Source organism: Balaenoptera borealis (genome assembly GCF_965194805.1).
Source record: "Balaenoptera borealis genome assembly, chromosome: 11".
Taxonomy (NCBI): Eukaryota; Metazoa; Chordata; class Mammalia; order Artiodactyla; family Balaenopteridae; genus Balaenoptera; species Balaenoptera borealis.
Genome location: NC_138868.1, coordinates 20,080,136 through 20,104,810, shown reverse-complemented (window position 1 = coordinate 20,104,810; position 24,675 = coordinate 20,080,136). Strand labels below are relative to the sequence as shown.

General features: G+C 37.4%; 1 protein-coding gene across 19 annotated transcripts in view; it reads right to left on the bottom strand.

The window, feature by feature from the left end:
• Positions 1-24,675, bottom strand: part of LRRC4C (leucine rich repeat containing 4C) — a 1,238,963-nt gene that overhangs the window by 68,508 nt on the left and 1,145,780 nt on the right. The window contains exon 1 of one of the 19 annotated variants that reach the window (XM_082343755.1): positions 17,974-19,599. The exons of the other annotated variants lie outside the window; for them this stretch is intronic. The gene's annotated coding sequence lies outside the window, so the exon portion shown is untranslated. Of the gene's footprint in view, positions 1-17,973; positions 19,600-24,675 lie in introns of those variants that run through there. 19 annotated transcript variants of the gene reach the window in all.

Sequence of the window (24,675 nt, the reverse complement as noted above, 5' to 3'; positions counted from 1 at the left end):
GAAGGATGGAGGGAGGGAGACAGGGAGGGAGGAAGTGGGGGGGGGTAGCGAGGGATGGAGAGAGGAAGTGTGGAAGTGAGGAAGAGAGACAGAAGGGAATATGCAGGATTCTTACCTTAGGAAAGTGGTACTTAGGTTTAAAGAACTCTGTCCATGGTACAGTGTAAAATAACTAATTAGATGACTCTTTTAAAGTAAAGAATACTGAAGGAAAACAGAAAAACCTAGCTAGAAGCACTGAGGCCAATTTTGTCATTATCGAAATAGTAAAGAACTACCACCAAGAATCAAATGGTATTGCTTCTCCAGCTGAACCTTGAGTAATTTTTTAAATGCGAAGATCTTGGTTATAAAAAGCAAATTGAAATTCTGACTTCCTTTTAGACCTAAAACCCTAAATGGTGCTTACAAAAGATTTATTTTATACCTCTCTTTATATTTCATTAACTTTTCCTTAAAGATTTGACTAGAGAGAACCCTTGTGAACATAATATATTTGGCATCAAGTAATGAGATTTTTAGAAAAATCAAGATGAATGTTTGTCCAAAGAGGTTCTATTTTACCAAAAATAAAAAAGAAATGTAAACTATTTTTTATCATGGGCTTAAAGATGTCCACAAATAAGAAAAAAAAAAAAAATCTACATTTGATGTCAAATACAAATAGTGGTCCTGATTCCTGGAAAGAGGCTTCAAAGTGGACCTGGATGATGTGAAATAAAAAGGATGCAAAAATAGTTAACATGAAAGCTTTCTTTGTGCACACGTGTGCAAGTCTTTGATATTCTATTGATTCATAACTTCTCTAAGGAATAAATTTCAACATTAAATTACCCCAAACAGGCATGAAGGCTTCCTTTCAATTTCTTAAATGCTCTTGCATCAGGGAAAATTTATTATGTAATGGGAAAATATGAGTGTGTATCAACAAAGCCAGCCTGTCTGTTGCTCACTTTTGGATCTAGGCCAGGGCTATATTAATGTGCTTGGGACCTAAGATTTAGGTCACCCACCATAACTTGATTTTGATCTCGTGGTCTTATTTCTTTCCATTTTTGTTGCAATTCAGTAAAGTAAAAAAGATGTGATTTTTTTTGTTCTTCCTTGTTCATTTTTCCTTTTAATAGTGTCTGGTAGGAAGGTTTTTTGAAATCCATTTTTGATCATTCTTTTTTTTAAATCATGACCAATTGGTTTTAAAATCCTGCTTCTTTACCTACTAGGGTAAACAATTGCATTCTTGTATTTTTGCTTTGTGCAAATCCCCTGGGACAAAAAAATATACTAGACTTGCATGGGTTTTAAAGTTGGAGAGGCCTGGGATCAAGTTGCTATTCAGTTTGGCAAACTGCTTATCTCAGTGGGCCTCAGTTTCCTAAACTGTAAAAAATAGGAATCATAATAACTTCTTTAAAGTTCTCTATAAAGAGAAGTGAGATGGTAGAGAAACATTATAAGTTGTAGGCTTGATGTATCACATATCAGCTGCTTGACAGGAGGCGGGTTAACTAACAACCAGAAGAAAAATTGGCTAAAAGTTCAAACCATAACTTGAAAAAGTAGTGAGAGAAACAAAAAATGACAATTACTGTATTTAAATTTTATTGTACTTATACAAGGCTTCTGTGTGGTAATTTGAATATATGTGCCAATTTGAGAGCAGGATTATCTTTAAAGGTAGAAAGAACCCTAAGTAGGAACACTATGGAAATATTTTTGATAATAAAATATAATCTGTGAGGATAAAATTGAGCAATTTAGGTTAACTTTTTAAACATAAATGCTATTAAAAATGTACCATGTTCTTAATATTATCATTTACGAGAAGCAGCCATTTTTCCACACGGGAGTTAACTATAGTCATCCAGTACCAAATTTCCATGATCATGCAAAGAATGACAATAAGTGACATTTCCAAAGAACAGAATATTATAAATGAAATCATCATACTCACCAACACTGAAACAAAGCTAAAGGCTCTCCTGCCTTTTCTGTTTAAGTAAAAACAGTTGCAGTTTTCAGCCGGCTACAAAACCCCAAGAGGATGATAGGAAAGATGTAATAAGTAGAAATAAAATGGGATTTTGAAAAAAATGAGAGAATCTAGACATAAACGAGGAAGTCTAGACCAAACTAGGCCTTGTTTCCAGGTCATCAAACTACAGTTTGAATCTACAACTACAGTTTGAATCTACAACTACAGTTTCCAATCCTACCCGATCATCAGCATTTTCTTTAAGAGGTTAAAAAAATCAAATTTTTAGGGTACTAGTTTGGGGAGTGGAGCAGAGAGAATACTGCAATGATTTTTAAAAGCTCGTCCAGGAGATTCTGAAGTTCTGCCAGACTTGGGAACCACTGGACGGACGAAGGACAAATGATGTCCTTATGCCATTACCAATCAACTCTACCATGTGGCTCCCCTGGCGCACAGCTGCACTGCTTAATTCCAGATATGTTTTTATTAGACACAGATGCATTTAATTAGCAGGTTGTATCATCAATTAGAATGTGAACCCGAAAAGTCACCTTCTTGCTTAGATATGCTTTGAACACAGTTTTTAATATGTGAGGATTCCTGATGTAATAAAAAGGGGGCGGGCGGTGATTCTAATGAAGTCATTAAACCATGAAAATATTTCACCTGGGGATGTAATCTAGAAAGTAAGAATTCCTGAATAAGCTAATAGTTGTATTCCTACGTCTAGCCTCAGAGAATCTGGGTATGCCACAGAATAGGAAAAAGAAAGTGATGATAATAATAGAAAAGTAACATTCCATTTGTATATCATTTTCCCCAAAGCATTTTCAAAAGCCACTCCTACCCCATTTCCATGAAGGGAAGACTTTCATCAAAGGAAGCTTGTAACGTCTGCAGATTCCTGAAGTCTTTCATTCCGTCAAAATTTGTTCATTTAGTTCTGATCTCGTCAGGAAAAAAAAACAGCTACTACTGCTATTATTATTGAAATATTACTCATTTACTTATTTAGCTTTATGCCAAGCAGATGAACATGTCAATCAATCAAAATATGTCACATCCATCAACCCAATATTTAGAGTTGAGGGACAGGGGGCTTAAAGAATTGGGAGCCAGAATTATTTGAACATAGGTTAATGTGATACCAAGGCCATAAACAGCACCACACACCAAACTGAGAATACAGAGACTCAAGTTTAAATGACTTCACCAAGGAATGACTTTCCCATTTCTCTTTACCTTCCCAAACTGGATTCTACTATCAAAACAGATGTTTCACCTTCTCACATCCACACTCAAAACACCCATTTATACTCCACACTTTAAACCTGCAAGTACTATAAATTCTCCTTGCCTCAATTTTTTTTTTTCTTTTAAAAGGGGGCAGCTATAAAACCCCTTGCATGACTGCAGAAATTCCCACTCCGATCACATCATGGGCATCACTAATTGCTCATGTGAGCTGGATGCAACCAAAAGTCCTCCTCATCAAAGTAACTTAGATAATCATGTCTTATCCATCTGAGTTGGTATTCAGGATGAAACCTATTCACCATTCACAGTTTACATATTCCCTAAAGTTATTCTTGATTTTTTTTATCTAAAATTCCATACAAGTTATATAAAACTGTGAATCAGTTTATATTTAAATGTGGGTTTATGATAATACTATATGGACACTTAATGATGAGTCTGAAGGATGTTGACCATATCAATATGTGGAACATCCCAAGAATAATGAAATAAAGAGTCAAAAGATCTTCTTGAGTTCCAGAAGACAAGGAGCATTTGATTAGCAAGTTTAAATATAATTTCTTAGAACTTCTTTGAGAGACAAAGAACAAAGCTAGAATGTGGAGTCATGAAGCATGTATAAATCTGGGCAATTTGTCAAAAATCACCCCAAATGGAATTCTCAATATGCTGTAGTAAAAATCTATACAGTGTCCCATGTAAAAGTGAATTTATTTTCTGGCTGCCAAAGATACTTTACCTGAACCATGGGTATCATAAAGCTTAAAGAATCCCAAAGCTTCTCAGAAAGCAGTTCCTTTTTTTTTTAACCTAAAAATTGTGGAATGCATTGCAAGCTAAACTGTGTCTAGCAGGAGCTTTTTACTCAATGCGGGTAAGAATTGAGCAAGCAAGTGAACTAAGGCTTTGGAAAGGAAACCTTAGTAAAGATTTAGGACAACACTACATCGGGGAAAATGGATGAACCAAACAGCATGGAAACTTGGGACATAAAGAAACAAAGCCCTCGGGGAACAGATATACTAATTCTACAGCATTTATGAGTCAGTTCGAAAAGGCAGTCTCAAACCAGGTGGACAGTAAAGGAAAACCACTCAGCACAATTCTGGGTTGGGCAAAGAAATCAACAGAAAAGCCAAAAGCAAAAACCTACTATGTCATGTAAGCTGGCTCATGACTTGATCTCCTGAGATGAACCTCTTGGTGGTCACCATAACCTATAACCTGCCTTCAAGCCTTTACTCACCTTTCATATTTCCCTCTTACACAATACATACACATAGACATCAATATTCACCCATGCACATATCTGCACAAGGGCTCAGAAACATAAGGCATACATTTCTCATTGTGGGGTAGATTTCTAATGGGCATGGAGTAAATCCAAGACTTTGCTGAAATATCCATTTAATTAATTGAGACAATGAACTTGGGCTCTGAGCAGAGTGTCTGGCATACAGTAGGTAAATATTAACTATTATTATCATGTTAAAAGGGCTCATGACTCTATACATACTAATCTAATTTCAATCCTTATGAGGGTATTGATTGTGGCAAATTGGGCTAAAGTTGTGACTCACCCAAGACCACTAGTGAAGACAGCGTTGTCATTAAAATCCAGAGATAGCCGGCTAGGGAGCCTGTGTTTTTTCTGTTGAGTCAAACTGCATTCCAATAGCACATTAAACACTATTTTGATATTTAAAGGTTAAAAACATGTCCCACCCACACACACACCAAAAATTTAAATAAAATAACAAACAACAAAATAACTAACCTAATCCAGAACCAGGCAGTCTTTTATACTCCATTAGCCTCATTCAGAAACACAAACTATAGGATTGATGGAGAAGTTTATTTCTGCTTGAAAAAATTAATGCTGTGTACACTGAAGCTTCCTGCACTAATAATCTCTCAAGTGTAACACTTTCACTTGAGCCTCCATAAATTGTGCTCAGCTCAAGATTAGCCCCCTTCATTTACTCGCTTATCTGACCTATGCGAGTTTATAAGTAATCAGACTGGCACAAACCTATCATATCAATTCACAGGTTCACACAAAAATGTACTATATTTGCTAACAGATATTGCACGCTGCACTCCGTGGCCAGATATTAATCTTGTTAAAAGGGTGATTCCATCATATCCTTCACTTGCTCAGAAATGACCAAGGCTTCCTTGTAGCTACTAGAGTGAGAGCCCCACAGCCTAGCCTACATTTACTACTTTCCACAGGAGAGATCTACCCTCTAATCCAAATTTCTCTCATCACCCACTCTTTGCATGAACCCGCTGTCTTGGCAAGTCTGATCTGCACGTGACTCATGCTGTCCATTTTCCCTTTCTTTCCATTAAAATTCTGCTCTCTCATTCCCCATGGAACAGTCCACAGGCTCTGGCTCATCTCTGAATTCCAACAATAGTGATTATAGCAATCGTTTTGTTTCTTATAATCTGTTGCATTAGACTATGCTAGGAGAATGTTTTGTCTCCATAACAAAATTGCACGCTCCTGGGAGACAAAGACTATTTCTGGTAATAAATGCCTTTTAGGGCCTAGAACAGTGCTTCGTATCTCAGCACTGAATGAATTCATCCGTTCATCAAGCAAGTATTATTAAACACCTATTATATAACATAGACTATGCTATTACCTCAAAATCCAAGAGTAAACAAGATAGACATAATCATTGTTCTTATAGAACTTTAATTAGATGCAGACAATTACTTCATCAGCACTTTCAATAAAGTGGGATAAATGCGACAATTGGGGTAAAGTTCATGTTCTAGAGAGGCAAGTGGCAGCAGTGGAAAATAGGGTAAGGTTCAGGAAGGGCTTTTTAGAAGATACCATTTACTCATTGCATGAATAACTGGATCAGGGAGAGAAGGAAGAAAAGAGGAAAGGATGAAGCAGGCATTGAAAGTTTGTAATTACATGTTCCTGCACTTTGGTTACATATACATAAATAGACAAATACAAAGACAGACACACGCATACATACCACAGACTGTTCCCTACATACTAACTGGGAGAAGAGTAAGGTCTGAATCTAACTCATAAATCTACAGCCATCTACTTTCAGCAGAGATCTGCCACAACAATTCCATTACACACTTGAATTAGTGGAAATCTAAGCTCAACGATTCAATTACATTCCTGACTCAATTAACAACTGTTTTGAGATACATAGATCCTCCACAAATATTCTTTCTTACAATATCAATGCAAATGTCCCCGATCCACACGTCAAGATGCACCCTAGCATGTAATCAATTTTTATATTTATTTATTTATCCCTGTGAGAGAGTTCAAGGAAGTCCATTCTGAAGCTCAAGTAAAGTTCAGTTTTAAATTCCAATTCCAGGTTGAGATTTATGCCAGCTCTTATTAAGCATATGCACCCACCCATGTCCATAGGCCTTTCTGGTTTCTGAAATATGGAATAATTCTCCATGTATTTACATCCTTTCAGCCTGCTTATTCAGCAAGCTTTCTAAATAGATGCTGGTTTGTGCCAGGGTAATAAAGGGAGCTAAAGGGGACCTTGGAATTGGAGCACAAGGTCAGAAATAGACACTCTCATAAACTGATAATTACAAAAATACACACTGTGGCTAGGACTTCTGCAGAAATCTCCCCAGAAGGAGGTGAGGGAGTGTACTGTGTGGATATACAGGAGATAATTATTCAGGCAGTTGAAAGGCAAGTTCAAAGCTCCTAAGGCAGGAGCACATCTGATCTGACAAGTTGGAAGAACAGCAGGGGGGGCAAGGCATTGAAAACTGAGGGCAAAGAGTTACTTTTGTTTTGGCTGATGGGGGAGGAGAGGTGCTACTGCACAGGGCCATTTCAAGAATAAAGTTTCACCCTGATTGAAGGGAGCCATTGGGTTCTGAGCTGCAAAGTGATTCCATGCACTTTTATTTTTAAAGGATTCCCTTTTACTTCCTTAATTTAGCTTGAAGGGGTGATTAGATTTCACCAGATACACCAGACAAGACAATACCTTACCTGTGGTTAGAAATGACTGGTCATTTTATTAAGTTTCTAGAGTTTAATGATACACCATTCCTTTAAGAGAGTCAAACTCTGATTTTTTTTAATCCGTTATTATTTTTGCTTCCACAGAGTTTCCCTGGTGGGAAATTTTCTTGCAGAAAGTGCAAGGAAATGCAGAACATGAGAATCAACCTCAGATGCCCTGCTAGATGACCCCAGGGAAGTTCTCTGGTTTAACCCTCACAGGAACCCTGCAGAGTAGGTGCTATTTTCTTAGAAATGAGAAAGCAGACTTGGAGAGAGTAATTGGCCCAAGGCCACACAGCTAGAAACGCAAGTGATAAAATTAGAACTCAGGACCAACTGATTTTGTGGACCTTGATCTTTCCACGCTGACCCAAAATTCTTTGCTTGACAATTAAAATTCTTAATATAACTTTTAAAAATAGAAATTCTAGTTTTGCATATAGTCTTTCACAATTTTGATAAGGATGAATTAATACCACTGGATGTTTGGTTGACCTACTGCAGCTTGATTGCCAAATCTGTACTCCTGAGGGTCAGACCTTTTTCTTGGTTCTTCCACCAAATGATAGCCATTCCTGAAAATGTCTGGAAAAAATCCTTATTTAATAAGGTGGATAGGAGTGTAGTGTGTATATCTATGTAATGCACGAGTGTGCAGGAGAGGGACGGAAGGATGCAGGAAGGGAAGGAGAGAGAGAGAGTCTTGATTTCAGCCACGGAAAGGTGTAGCCACATCACACAGAGCTGGTCCCTTCCCAAGGGCACACAAGACAGAAAGCACACTCCAGGAAGCCTGAACTTGCCAGCCCCAGCCTTGAACCTCACACTTTACAATAGGAGTTGCTTACTAGGGCAACCTCATCTCCTTTAGAGCTAAGTTAACAAATGACATATTTCAGAACATCCATCTATAGAGTTCCTGCTTCTCTCCTAATCATCTCCCATTCTTTCTCTGACTTGCTTGCTGTTTTTTTTTTTTAAACTGTCTTTATTTTCTTCCCCTTGAAAAAAGAAATGCATCACGCTTGCTGGATACAGTAATAAAAGTAAACGAATCTTTCCCCCTCCTTCAAAGAAACGAAGCCTTTTATCTTCTCAAGCAGACTGGAATAGAAAGTCTTTTTTTTTTCCCCTCTTAGCAGTGGGAGTGAATGCCTTCTATTCAACAACTCCACCCATACACTGGGTGGCTGCCTCCTCAAAGGATTAGTGAGGTCCGCAGAGCCCCCTACAAAAATAACTGCTTTAAGAATTCATAACTAGGAACAGAGCAAGGATTTTAGGATAGGTATTTGTCTCCTTAGAGACCTGGAGGAGGGGGGAAAGATCAAACTTAGGCTGAAATACCCAGAGGGGTTAGGAGGGGTTGAAAGAGAGGAAAGAAGTTACTGAGCAGCAAATGCAATTTGGATGAGGATGATAAGGAGGCCAAATTAGCAGAGAATATGGGCTAAGGACTCGGGTGCTAGAATCACCAAGATCTTTGTTCAAATCCCAGTTCCTACACTTAGGAGCTATGTGATTTGGGGCAAGGTGTTTAACATCTCTCTGATGTCTAATAGAGCTCGGCAATCATAGAGTTGTCGGGCTCATTAAGGAAAACAATGTGTGGGAAATGTTTATTCAATACAGTACCTGGATAGCCTTCCTCTGAGGGTACCTGGTTGATTACAACAGAAAGGGACTCCCTAGTAGACTGGCCAGAAGGAGGCCATCCAAAAAAAGGCAGTGTTTTGAAACGAGTAACTGATTAACAACTGTGTTCCCATTCACAAATCAGCCCCAACTTATCCCCTAACCTTGAGACAATTACTCAGTCATGAAGAAAGGGTATCAGTTGGAGGCAAAGCCAGGCAGGGAGAGGAAACCAAGTTATAATTCTCCCTCTGTGTCCAAAAAATTATTCTACCATGGGCAGGTCACATAACCTTTCGGGACCTCATTTCTCTTTGTGTAAATTGAGTTGGGCTAGACTAAACTCAGAGGCTCCAAATTCTAATACTCTTTATGGGCTTAATTTCCCCACTAGAGGAGGGGCCATTTCTAACTCTGTAAGCATGACAGCATTTGACAAATGTCCCCAGTTCCTGTATGATGGTCAGTTATCAATTCCAATTATGGGACCAGAAGAGGAGCAATCTGAAACCAGCCTTGCAGGGATCTGTGCCTGAAGGGAGGGGATGAAGCTATTAAGGATAATGATCAAAGCCTGACCATTTAATGGGGAAGCTGTTAGGCAAATCCACTGCTTTTCTCTAGGATCATGTCCCCTGGTCTAGATGCCTGCAGGGCAGGGCACAGAAGAGGGCTTAGCCACTTCTCCCAAGAAGATAAATGAGTCTTGAATGATTCCCACTTACAATATTAATTATGAAATTGTCCATTTACTTTTTCATCCTTCTTTGCAAATCATTCTAAAAATAATATCATTTAAACACTGGTTCACTTGCTGTGCCCAAGTGAACTCCCCATGGAAATCCTAGCCACTGTAATATTTGAAAATGTGCCTCTGAATTAGCAAGCCTTGCACGAACTCTATTGGCAAATCCAATCATCCCTCTGCCATTGGGTATTGTTATTTGTGGTTCCCCCTTAAAGAATCGGAGTTTGCTAGCCTTCATTCCCATTCAGTCTGAAATGATATGAATATGCTGTGAGTTTAGCAGCAGCAACTCCGTTAATATCAATATACAGTTAATATCAATATACAGTTAAGAACCACACGGCATAATAAAAACAAAAGCTCCAAACGATATCTAAAAAGCCTTTTAAGAGCAGAATAAATGCTCTAGTGATACTTTCCTCTCCTCTTATCATCAAGACTCTTTTAAACAAGAGGGTACAGGCTGTGTTGGTATTTACATTTCAGGTGTAAAAAAAAGTTGAGGGGGGATGTAATAGATTTAATTAGCTCCATAATTCCTGGGTTTTCCTAACCAAACAATGCATTTTGTTACTAAAAGTAAAAGTTAGTAATTTTTTATTAGAGGCCCCACCAAATGTTTCTACCTAATGTTGACAAAAGCAACTACAAAGAGATGAAATTTTAAATCTCTGGATTCTACAAATAGAAAATGAGAATAATTGGGACTCCTGGAGGAAAGCCACATAGACGCCTCAATGAAGGAAAAAGAACTATTATGAAACAGCACCTCACTTGGGAATGGGAATGCTGATGCTAGATTTTAGGCCAACGTTCAATCACTAAAAACAGGGGTAGTTCATCCAAACTGGGTGGAGGTGCTGACTGGATGCCATTTAGCTAAACGAGTGAAATTCCCCACAGAAACCCCCCTTCCTGATCTTTGTCACTAAACTGAAGACACAGGGAATTTCAGATTCGTAAAATATTTTTATAGCGATACATTCTAATCACACATTCCACACTGGATTTCCAGCTATAACACCTGACTATGTGTTTAACCAAGACCACCTTAGCCTTTCCTCAGCTTGGCTAATCTTTAGACGGGCTTCTTCCTGACTCTAGGACCCTCAGTGACCCTCTTCTTACAGCATTTATTTTAGAAGACTCATCATTTTAAGTCTCTTCTCTGCCCCTTGGAATATAAATATTTTTTAAAGACTCTGGCCGATTTTTACCACACAGGAATGTATTTCTCAAGGTCCTGGGAACCATCTCTTTGAAATGTAATCAACAAAGGAGATAGTACCCCAAACTTCCAATTTCAGTGGAAGAGTAGAAACCTAACTCTCCGCAGGCACCTTGCTTCAAGTTGCAAGATAACCTCCTGTCATAAAGCTATAAGAACTTTGTTTTTCTTTTGCCAGTTAGCAAACACAGGTGGTCTATGACTTTAACATCCTCCAGTACTTTTTTATTAGCTCGCATCAGCCCTTAAAAAAATCCTACCTCTGGTAGTGTATATATGTCCATGCCACTATTGATCAGCTCGGTACTTTGTGACCACATAGGGGTGGGATAGGGAGGGTGGGAGGGAGGGAGACACAAGAGGGAAGAGATATGGGGATATATCTATATGTATAGCTGATTCACTTTGTTATAAAGCAGAAACTAACACACCATTGTAAAGCAATTATACTCCAATAAAGATGTTAAAAAAAAAAAAATCCTACCTCTTCAGCGAGTTGAATTTAGACTTGATTGTGGCCTCTGTCCCTTATTGCAGTAGCCTTAAATAAAGTCTTCCTTGCCTGTTTAACTCTGGCCAGTGCAATTTTTGCTTTGACATATTTATCCTGCCCATGCCAGAAGCTTTCTGATGATGAGCAAGGGTCCCAACACCTCCCTGGGCAGCCATTTCTTCTTTGATCATCCCTGACATTAGACGATTCTCCCTTACATTATTCATTATTACATTATAAATTCTACCCACCAAAGCTGGTTCTGACATTGGGATCCCTATGGAATAAGCCTAGTATTGTACACATCCTTCAGAAATCTAAGGAAAATGTCTATTTTCCAGGTCCAGCCTTCCTAGGACCTTCACAGAAGGCTCTGAGACTTAGGGCTTGAGTTTGGCTTTGGCAAAGGACTTCCCCAGGGGAACGTCTGAGAATACAGTGCCTCAAAGTCCAGAAGAGGCAACTGGAGGGGTTTTGTTTCACCTTGGAAAAATAAAGTTATGGTGTGGTATTTCAGGACATGATCCACAGATCAGGAGTCATCAGAATGAATTCAGGTTTCAGTAATCCTTTCTTAACCTCCAAAATGAAAGCAATCTAGCTGAGGTTTGAGTAGCCCAGGGTAAGTATACCAACACTGCTTGGTGCTTTAGTCTCTTAAAACCATCAAAGAAAGGTACTACACATTCAATTTGGAAGGTGAGAAAGATAATAGCTGATAAATTCTTGCCTAGACTACCTGAAAAATCTATACAGTCCATAAAATCTATTGTTATTTTATTCTATTTTTTCCCTGCAGACTTTGTCATACATACTTACATATTTACCCTCCCTCCTTAACTACTGGAAGTTTCCACACTTTAAGGTCTAGGCATTTCTCGATTCTGGATGTTTTCCTACATTCTCACTTCTATCAAAATTTATTCATCTAAACAGAGAAAGACAAATATCATATGATATCAATACGTGGAATCTAAAAAAATGATACAAATGAACTTACAAAACTGAAATAGACTCACAGACATAGAAAACAAATGTATGGTTACCAAAGGGGAAATGTAGGAGGAGGGATAAATTAGGAGTTTGGGATTAACAGATACACACTACTATATACAAAATAGATAAACAACAAGGAGGTACTGAAGAGCACAGGGAACTATATTCAAATCTTGTAATAGCTTATAATGGAAAATAATCTGAAAAAGTTATAATGTATAACTGAATCACTTTTCTGTACACCTGAAACATCGTAAATCAACTATACCTCAATAAAAAGAAAATAAATAAGGGATAAAAATTTTATTCAAAAGAGAAAAAAAAGTTTATTAATCTAATGCCCCATTATGTCAGGCATGGTTTAAAATTAAGAGGCAACCAATCAAACAAGTAGTCAGTCAAGTTTTATTATTTGATTAAGCAGTGTCTCCATCCAAGAAAATACCGTAAGTTACAAGTGTGTTAATAGCTGACCTTGAGGGTCACTCTGAGGGAGAGATGAAACAACAGGATCATTATGTGACTTTTCCTTTCTGAAAGATTTCATATCCACAATTCCTACTGCTCCTCCCACAGTCCCCTTCTGTTCAAAAGTATCTTTTAATTTTCATAACCTATATAGTATTTTTTGTCTGTCTTATGGAATCTGCTTTCAAATTAATTTTATTGTACTATGTAGTGATGGTAGCTTCTCTTAGGCTTAAAACTCCTCAAGGACAAAGCTATTTATCTTTATATACCCCATAATAACCAACATAGCACCTGCCACACAGTGTATGCCAATAAATATATTTGAAAGTATAAAAACTGAGAAAATTAATTAAGGAAATCATCCCAGCAGTCATGTAAGACAGAGAAAGGAGTTATTAGTTATTGCCATTTTTCAGTGATTCCTCAGGGCTCAATGTGGGAGAACATCCTTCCTGAGTAGTGCATGTACAATCTATTATGATGACTTTAGGTGTGCAATTACACCTAGAGTTCCAGAGTCCCTGTCTGTTGGAGATGTGTGTCAGTTCCAGTTATTTAGAGGGACAGACTAGAGGAAGCCTAAATCATGCTAGCGTTAAGTTTTAATATGTGCGTGCACATGGATGGTTGTGTGGGGGGGAAAGGACCAGACTTGCATGTCACTCTCATTCTGTTCTGAACACACAGAACCCATATAAGCATTACATTTGGCTCTAAAAAGAATGATTTCTCCATTATATGCAACCAATAAGATGTATAAATCTGGGGCAAAGTGGACACTGCCCACATTTACTAATAAACAAATAAACAAACAAAACCTAGATAGATCCTTCCCTTGCAAGAAACAGTGATGGCAGCCATCTATATTAGACAACTCTATCTCTCAGGCCCCAAATCTTTTCAGCTCCAGAAAGAAAGCCCATGTTCATGAACTCATCACCCAAGCCTTGATCAATCACAGTTTATTGTATAAAATTATTGGTGTAGCTGAAATGGCTTATTTTCCCTTTGATGTTCTCACCAATGGATTCATTTGGAGGTAGAAATGAGAAGTTTGAATAAGGGAACATAAACACAGAGTTGCATTCTAGACTGTGGGAAATTAAGAATCTGGCACAATGTTGCATATAGCTGGACACCATGGCTTTCCAGGATAAGAGAGTCAAGGGATTTGAGAGAGCTACTTTTCTGATATTTAAAACATCCTCATTTCCTAAAAACGAACTTTAATTAATCCATTAGTCATACCAGCTAGCAACAAGGCCTGACTTTATCAGCAAAGTTTATAGTCACAGGTTCATCCAAGCTCCTGGTAATCTGAGGTAATTCATGACTCACTGAGTATTTCTATGTCCTTGATTCACACTCAGATGAGGAGCAAGAACCGTAGGTGGAAAAAAAGAGACTTAGACTTAAATTAAACTTTAAAGGTGGCATTTCATCCAGTCCCATAGCACCCTCTACCTATGGCAGTCAGAGGCACTGAGGCTCTTTGGAGCCCTCCCAGTAAAGGGAATCGACCTTGCAGGGAAGCCCATGCCACTGTTACCTTGCTCTCCGTGTCTGACAATGTTATTGGGACGTGAGGAAACCTCTCTTACAGTTCAACATCATTGCATGCTCTGCCCTCAGAAGCCTCCTAGAGCATGTCTAATCTCTCCCCTATATTTTGTTAAAAGAACTTTTCAGAAAAAAATAAAATCCTGACTCTCATGTATATATAAAAAGGTACACATGTTAAAGAATTAATTTTGCTTAAATATTATGGGGGAACCAAGAAGATGTTATATGAGTTCAAAGTCAAGCTCAAAATACTACAAAATTATACAGAGTAAAGGAATGTTGAGCTAAATTGCAAATGAAGACACACTGATTTTTCCACTGGGAGAGGGAAGTCAATTCTACTGGACAAGACAGAATCTGCATAATCATCAGCTCCTTACAATTTATAGAGATGCAAAATAGCTCACAACAATGAATAGGGCTAGAATCAAACAGCCAGATGGGTGTGTGATAGATCATGAATAGTTTTCCACTGAAGTACTATTTTTTAAATATGGAAATTGTCCTAGTACTTATTATGCAATTCTAAACTGCAAAAAAAAAATGCCCTGAAAACTGAAAGCTATTTTGTATATGTTTGGCACTTATATATACCTCTTGGGGTGAACACCTATTTATTTACTGCAGAAATACTAATATTTTTATTACAAGTATTTTCCCAGATTCCTCTGGAGGTGTTACATTATATATACTAAATTCACATATTAGCTTCTTAAAATCAGAAATCTTCTGAATTTTTAAACCCCTTTAGATTCCTAGTGATGGTGTGTTGGAGCCAGCTTATGCCTTAGCCAATCGTATGCATTTCTTCCCAACTTCGCATTCAGTGAATTCAATTTGGTAGCTTGAAATTAGCCAAGGTTGGAGTATTTATACAAGAAAATAGACAAATGCTACACATCAGGGATCTCGTGTGTGTGTGTGTGTGTGTGTGTGTTCTGAGAACTGATTGTTAAACATTTACCAGCACACTACTGCCCACAAGGGCTTCAGATAGGGGATTATGTGCCTGCATCCCAACAACTTGCACAGGCTGAAATTAATAAACTACATTCCCTGACCTTGAGGAGTTCCATTCTAGTGAAGAGCTTATGGTCTAGTAAATAAATTTACATATTTGTAAATGTAAGGTTGCTCTATGGTTTATGCTTCCCTCAAAGTGGCTGTTTTACAACAGACTTGTGCCTACTGTCCATCATGAAACAGATGAAATCTAAGTCAACTCAATTCAAGAAATATGTAGGAATATGAGGCTACTAGATAGTTCGAAGGATGTGCATAGTAGATCATGTAAGAGATCTAATTGGAATGTAATAGCACACATATTTTACTTAGTAATAACTTGTAATAAAGGCTGAAAGCTCCCCTTCAAATAATGATTTTTGGAGAGAAAAGATTACATAAGTAAAACACAACTTATGAATTTTCTATTTACCCCACACTGAACATTAACATTAGCCTTGTTTTTAATGGGGTATTTTTTTCATATAACAAAACATATTTCCAAACACTGACTATGTGTCCGGCACTTTGGTAGGTATCAGAGTTTCAACAATAAATAAGTGTTGCATTCTGTCCCTAAGGAACTTTTATTCTAGTGGAAAAGGATAATATAAGCATATAATCATGATAATACACTATGATGCCTGATATAAGTACTGGGTTGAATACAAAGAGAAGCAATTAGCTCTGTGAAAAAGAGTTGGGGAAATCCTTTCAAAGAGCTGGCAATACCATGAAGGAAGAATAAGACTTTGTCAGAGAAAGGAGGAAGGGCATGCTTGTCAGAGGGAGCAATATATACAAAGTTCTACACACTTACACAAGATAGAATTCTTTAGGAAAAGATATAAGATGGGTTCAAGAACGGGATGGTGGTAGAGATATCTGTATGTCTTCAAGAGAGAAGACAAATGAACTTATTGTTAAGCTATAGTATTCAAGGCTTATTTTGTATATAAAGATTCTATTAAGCAGAAAAGAACAGGAAAAAAATAAAATATCCTGGATATACAGTTACAAAGTTTATGGTTTATAGGCTTTCTGAGCTGATATGAAGTCTCTAGAGAGAAGCACCTTGAGGAGAGAGAACATTCCATATTATTCGTACTTTAACTTCTGGACTAAATTGAAGAATCTCACACATGCAGGCAATCATTAAATAATTGGTGAACTGAAGAAGGGAAAAATCAACATGAAAACAGAGAAATGGTCATTTCATTTTCTATTTTGCTTTGGCTGCTGTATGCTATCTGTACTCTTCAAAGTGCTGGAATTATCTCTCCTCTTGGTCTATGTGGCTCTGATCTCTCTTCTTCTTGAACTCATCCCCTACAGGTCTCCATTTCCAGACATGAAGTCCAGCTGCCTTGCCCTCCTTGCTCTTCCTGAGCACAGCAGTGACAAGCCCCTTCAAGATCCTTCCCCTGAGAGCATTTGTATTTCTGTTCTCCCTGCTGGAATGGCTACCATGATCACCCTCTCAAAAATAGCACTCTTCATCCTCCAATACTCTTTAGTTCCTTACTATGCTTTATTTATCACATCTTGACATTACATTACAGATTTGTGTTTTTATCATTTCCCATTCATACATATGCCTCTTATAGGCTGATACTGCATGTTGCTCCCTCTTTTATTCCTAGCACCTAAATCAGTGCCTGGCACATAGAAGGTGCATAGCAAATTTTTGTTAAGTAGGATGAATAAAAGAATAAATTGCCCTCTTTGACAGTGCTTTTATGGGAAGTTTCCTCAAATTTTTTTAAAGCTAATGCTTTATATTAATATACTTTAATAAAATAAAAACAAAGAGAAAAACTCACTATTTAATTATAAAGAGACTTTAGAGGATATGAAAAATGCTTCATAGGAAGTAAATATATTTAAAACAATTAGGTACTAAGGAAAATCAACAAACTACCAAGAGACAAAATAAAGGGTAAATTTTAAATGTGCTAGCTGCCCACCCAAAGGCCATTTTCCTTTTCTTCCTTAAAATCTTAGTTTTAGTTTGGGGCCTACACTGAGCTCCAAATACAAGACTGCACTTCCCAGAATCTTCTCTATCTAGGTATAGTTAATCATATAACTTAATCATATAAGTGCTGACTAAATGAGATATACACCAAAGTGTCCTATAGGAATTCCAAGAATTATGCTTTAAAGGAGTAAATTCAGATTAGAAATGACCTCATAATGTTCTTTCTCCATTTTTCCTTTCTGCTTCCTGGAATGTGAACATAATGGCTGGAGCTTTAGCAACCACTGAGGACCATGTTTTGACCTTGGGCTGAAAGATTTGTGCTAGAATGTTGGATCAGAGACAGAGAAGAAGCCTGAATCCTTTAAGATTTTGTATAGCCCTCACACCAACTTTGCACTATTTTCAGACTTTTCCAGGAAACAGAATAACCTTTATCTGCTGATGCCACTGTAGTTTTTAGTTTTCCGTAATATGCATGAGGTAAAGTTCATATTTCATGTGAATATCTTAAAATATCCTTAAAGTCATGTTTATTGGCCTGATAGTGCACTTACCAGATTGGGCAGTAAATGTGGAAAACATGCTTACCAGACTCAGTAGTGAGTCTGAGTGACTAAAGAAGTACTGTTGTGGCATCATCGTTCTTACTGCAATTGTTGATATATTCACCACCTGTTTAGGTAAGGACATCTGTCAATTTTCATGACTTCACTAAGTCCTGCATAAATATTAATTAAGCACAGTAGCTCTGAAAAACAAACTGAATGCTTGTTATTGTGGATTTAAGAGCAAAGCACTCAGCGTAATTACATGCTCAGATTGGAAACTTCTTGTAGTTTGTAAAAACACACAATTTTTACAGGGCCTAAGCAAGATAAACACAAGGAAAATAAAAGAACTGTAAGAGCATTAAAAAAATTTCTGAAGCTACTAGGAAGCTAAATATTTGGGAATTACAAATGATTTGTTATATCTATTCCACTATGTACAAAGGGTTAGATTGGGGATTATCTCCTAGTGAAAAGGTAATAATAATAGCCAATACTTCTAACAATAGCCACTATGTATGGCATTCTATTAAGCTCTTTATTGTGTTAAATGTAAATTACATGTAAGCCCTTTACAAATGATAAATGATGAATAAACATCACAGCAGCCTTATGAGGTAGGTACCATCATTATCCTGGTTTTTCTGATGAGGAAATGGAGGTGCGGAGATGTTACATAACTTACTCAAGGTCCCACATCTAGTAAACAATGGAACCAGGATTGGGATCCAAGCAAGGAAGCCCCAGATTCTGTGTGCTTAGCCATTGTGCTATATTACCACTGTAAGATGACTGTAAAGAAACCACAACTTGGGGAGCAATCACTGAGAAATTCTAGTGATGTGGCTGAGCTGGAAATACCGCCAACTAAAGGAAACTAGGCCCACGCCATAGAGACTGAGATTTAAATTTAGAGGTTTAGGCCACACATCTTGGAACCATGATGCCAGCAACACCTCGAAGTGTTTTCCTGCCCTGCTCTCTTAATAAAAGCTGAATGTCCCACAACACTTAAAAGCTAAACTCAACTTAGACCAACCATCCTCAACCCATTTCTCAAAATAGCAGTGGACTCATATTTTGAGGAGTGTCTCAAGTAATTTGTTATGATATGTGTCAGAGTAGCAAAGCTTGGAAATAATGTCTTCATTCTTACAGACGATATTCAAGGTTGTGCTTGGTCATTGTTTTTCTCACTCACTTGCATTTTGATGTTCTTCTCTGAGTAAGAACAAAAGGAGTGGTATTTTGGTTAATGTGATGAAACTGGGCATCGCCTATACCCATGTGGATACGTTATGTGAGCATTATCTATGGACAAAATGTTGGAAGAACTGATATAATAGAAAGAACACCGGACTGGAGTCAAGATGCCAGGAATCTTGGCTCTGTTATTTAATAGCTGAATGACATTAAGTAGATTCCCTCAAACTATGATTACCTCCCTTTGCTGGTAGGCAAATCAAAACGGCATTAGCTGGGACACCTTGATCCCCAAGATCTGCTTCCCCTCATTAAATCATGATGTTTTGATATATAATGGCCCCACTCAGAAAGCTGTGAGCAAAGGCAGATTGCATCCCATGTGACGGAGTGAGGTTGAAGCATTAAATAAATTAAGAATGAATTTCTTTCTTTTCTACCAATTGCTGCGTTGATTAAGAATCTAATATGAAAAAAAAAAAAAGAATCTAATATGTGCCAAGTTTTCTGCACTATGTTTTACATACTCAGTAATCTTTATTACAACCCATGTGGTAGATAATATAATCTCAAAAAAAAAAGGAGCTCAGAGAAAATTTTAAGTACTTGTTCAGGCTCAAACTGCTAGAAAATGGTAAAAAGAGAAATTTAAGCCCACAGCTCACTAGTTGGAATAAAGGGTATTAAAACTCAGACCTAACACCATGTTGTGGACTGAATTGTGTCCACTCCCACAAAAAAATTGATATGTTGAAGCCCTAACTCCCAATATGACTGTATTTGAATATAGGGCCTTTATGGAAGTAATTAAGGTTAAATGAGGTCATAAAGGTGGGGCCCTGATCCTATAGGAACAGTGCCCTTATAAGAACAGACATACACACTCTCTCCCTCTAGGGTGAGGACACATGCAAGAAGATGGCCATCTGCAAGCCAGGAAGGGAGTGCCCACCAAAATCCAACATGCTGGTACCCTGATTTCAAACTTCCATCCTCCACAACTGTCAGAAAATAAATTTCTGTTGTTTAAGCCACTAGGTCCATGGTATTTTGCTAGGGCAGCCCAAGAAGAATAATATACACCAAAAGTTTTCCTTGCTGTTTTTATTAAGCCATGCATAGTCAGTGTGCTCAAAAATGCCTGAAAAATAAGTGGAGGAATATTTGAGGAGTTGGTGAGCTCACATTTTATATTAGATGTTGTTATTGGTGCTTCCTGGAGTTGTGCTGGCACAACCTGCATGGCTTTACCCCATGGCCCTTGTTACTATCTGCATAATTAACATTAACTAATAAAGTAAACATGCCACTGGGTGCCAAATGCTTGAACGGTCACCCTCCAGGACTACTATAATTCATGCTATTTATATTTGTTCTTCTATTGTTTCTATTCTATGCCCACTACCAGTGTCTCCATGTTGAGTACAATTTTTAAAAATGCTATAACAATCCATCTCCAACTAATACTCTTCACATTATCCCCATGATATGAGTATTATCTCCACTTTACAGATGGGAAAGGTGGAGTTGAGAGAGCTGCCAAGAGTTAGTGATCAGTGGCAAAGTCAAAGCACAAAGTCAGGTCCCTATTCAGTGTTTCCCAAACTATAACCTCTAAACTTGCCCGTAAAACCAACTTTCTTACTAAGCACTTTCACATCCACTATTTTATCATGTTTTAAATATATTTCCCAGAAGCCTAATACATTTCAGGATGGCAGGAATTATTTCCAGTCCATGCAGTGGACTCTCAAAACATACCTCACCAAAAACAAGAAACAAAATACATACCCAGCCAAACTAAATTCAGCCCTTGGGGGTGCCACAGATTAGCTGCATCAACCGCTGTCCAGATAGCTCTTGGAGCTACAACCGTTGTTGAACAGCTTCAGGAAAATTCATTACATTGATTAGTCCAATTAACTCAGAAACCAACATACAAAAACAGGCAGGAAACCGCTGCTGGGTCCAAGAACTAAATAATAGACACACCCTTGGGGTCCATGGACATTTCCCCATGTAGTGAAAACACTAAATCTGGAAAGAGACCAAGCTCAGGACTGGCTCAAGAAAAATTAAATAAATAAAACAAAAGAATTAAGAACTGCTAGGAAGGCAAAAAGCCTAAGGAGAGAGCTCAAAGGACAGGCACTCTTTGCCAAGCCCAAAGGCCAAAAAACTACGAAATTTGCAGAGCACTCAGGAAAACTGAGAGGGAAAAGGTCTGTGAGTTGAGAAGCATGGTTTTCTTTGTTCAAAGCTGGTAATGGAATTAATCTGTTTTTGTGAACAAATGGACCAAATAAGAAAAATAAGAAGGGAAATGCCCTTTGTTAAAAGTTACTATTCTTATTAGAACTAATAAATGAATTCAGCAAGGTAGCAGGATACAACATCAATATACAGAAATATGTCGCATTTCTTTACACTAATAATGAAATATCTGAAAGAGAAAGTAAAAAAAAAAAAAAAAAAAAAAATTCCATTTAAAATCGTGTCCAAAAAAACATAGGAACAAACTTAACCAAGGAGGTGAAAGATGCACAAGCTGAAAGCTATGAAACATTGATAAAGGAAACTTAAGATGATTCAAAGAAATGGAAAGACATCTCATGCTCTTGGATTGGAAGAATTAATGTTATTAAAATGGCCATACTACCCAAAGCAATTTACAGATTTAATGCAATTTCTATCAAAATGCCCATGACATTTTTCATAGAACTGGAACAAATAATCCTAAAATTTATATGGAACCATAAAAGGCCCAGAATTTTCAAAGCAATCCTGAGGAAAAAGAACAAACCTGGAGGTATAACCCTCCCAGACTTCAGGCTATACTACAAAGCTACAGTAATCAAAAGAGTGTGGTATCGGCACAAAAAAGACATATAGATCAATGGAACAGAATAGAGAGCCCAGAAATAAACCCACACACCTACAGTCAATTAATCTACAACAAAGGAGGCAAGAATATACAATGGAGAAAAGACTGTTTCTTCAACAAGTGATGTTGGGAAAGCTGGACAGCTATGTGTAAGTCAATGAAATTAGAAAACTCCCTCACACCATATACAAAAATAAATGCAAAATAGTTTAAAGACCTAAATATAAGACATGACACCCCAAAACTGCTAGAAGAGAATATAGGCAAAACATTCTCTGTCATAAAACATAGAAATGTTTTCTTAGATCAGTCTCTCAAGGCAAAACAGAAAAAGCAAAAATAAACAAATGGGACCTAATTAAGCTTAAAAGATTTTGTACAGCAAAAGAAACCATAAACAAAATGAAAGAATCTATGGACTGAGAGAAAATATATGCAAACAATGCAAATGACAAGGGGTTAATTTCCAAAACACACAAACAGCTCATACAACTCAATATCAAAAAAACACAACCCAGTCAAAAAATGGGCAGAAGACCTAAACAGACATTTCTCCAAAGAAGACATACAGATGGCCAACCGGCCTATGAAAATATGCTTAACATCACTAATTATTGGAGAAATGCAAATCAAAACTACAATGAGGTATTACCTCACACTGGTCAGAATGGCTATCAACAAATGTCTACAAATGATAAATGCTGGAAAAAAAGGAACCCTCACACACTGTTGGTGGAAATGTAAATTGGTGCAGCCCCTATGGAAAACAGTATGGGGGAATCCTTAAAAAATTAACCATAGAGCTACCATATGATCCAGCAATCCCACTTGGGTATATATCTGGAAAAAATGAAAACTCTAATTCAAAAAGATACATGCACTCCAATATTTGTAGCAGTGCTACTTACAACAGCCAAAACATGGAAACAACACAGGTGGACATCAACAGACAGTTGGCTTAAAAAGATGTGCTATATATACACAATGGAATACTACACAGCTGTAAAAAAGAATGAAATATTGTCATTTGCAGCCACATAGATTGACCTAGAGAATATTATACTTATTGAAGTCAGACAGAGAAAGACAACTACTAATGGTATCACTTATATATGGGATCTAAAAATAATACAGCTGAATCTTTATATAAAACAGAAACAGACTTACAGACATAGAAAACAAACAAGGTCACCAAAGGGGAGAAGAAGGAAGGAACAGATTAGGAGTAGAGGATTAACAGATACAAACTGCTATATATAAAATAGATAAGCAACAAGGATTTACTATATAGCATAGGGAATTATATTCAACATCTTGGAATAACCTATAATGGAATATAATCTGAAAAAAAAACAAAAAAAACTGAATCACTTTGCTGTAGACCTGAAACTGACACTGTGTTGTAAATCACTTATACTTTAATTTTTAAAAAAGTTACTATTCATTCACTGATCCCTTTAATATATTATGTTGGGGTGCCATTCTCATTATCCACTGTTTGCAGTAAAGTTTTTACTTAAGTGTGAAAATAGAGTCCTTATCTCCTTCCCTTTCCCCTTGCATTTCTTTTATTTTCTACTGAACTGTGTAATTGCTAAAGCTACAGATTTCTACTATGACTAGAACCCCAGCTCTACTACGACTTTCGTATTTGCTGCTAAAACTTACATACTGAAGACGAATCTGGCCTTTTTATTTGCGGTGGAAGATGGGTGGGTTATTCTGGTAGCCATCACAAGCCCCCATATTCTCAGGGCTAAAATGCCCACATTATTTTCCAAAGTTAGGCAACCAAAAATACCAAGACACCAACAGAACACTGATTTCCCTTATCCTCTCCCTGATTTTCTCTATTTTTTGTGGATCAGGCATTGGCCTCAGAGGTGCAAGGTGGCACCTTCCAGGGCTTTACTTTTTGTCCCACTGGACATTTTTATTTTCCAGGAGGAAGACAAGGCTTTTGTGATATCAGATAGATATCTGGATTAGATTGGATTGGATTAGAACAGGCTAGCTCTCTTCTAAAATGAGACTTATAAGTGGACGATGGGAGAGAAGAGAGAAAGGACAACCCAGAAAGAACACGAAATTTCGAGAGAAAGAGCCAGGGGATTCCCAGAAACTAGAAGACCAAGGATAAAATCTTTCTGTGAATATCCCAAGTTATGAAACAAAAAGTGAAAGTGAAAACAAACTGCATCATCAACATGCCCGTCAATGTTCTTCTGCACAAAGGAACAGAGTTGGTAACAAGTCGTCCAAGTAATGGGAAGACCTCAAGTTCTTTAGAGGGGTGAGGAGTATCGGGATGGACAACAAGATGCCAAAGTCAATCTTTTTAAAACCACTGATTACAGGCAGACAGCAGTCATCACAGAGCATCTGAGGAAATCCAGGATCATTTTCAGTTCTGGGGAAGGAAGTCATTAGGAGGTTAATCAATTTTCTTGTTAGCTCATTAATAACGGTATCTGGTTGCACATTATCTGTAAATTATGGAAGATCAAAATTTAGGAGTGGTGTGGTTGGAAAGACTGAAGGAGCATAAGGTTTAGAAAATCTATTTTATTATACCACATGGAATTATTATGCCAAATAATTTCTTCCATTTCCTACTTACATATGCAGAAACTTTGATAAAATGATTAATGATAG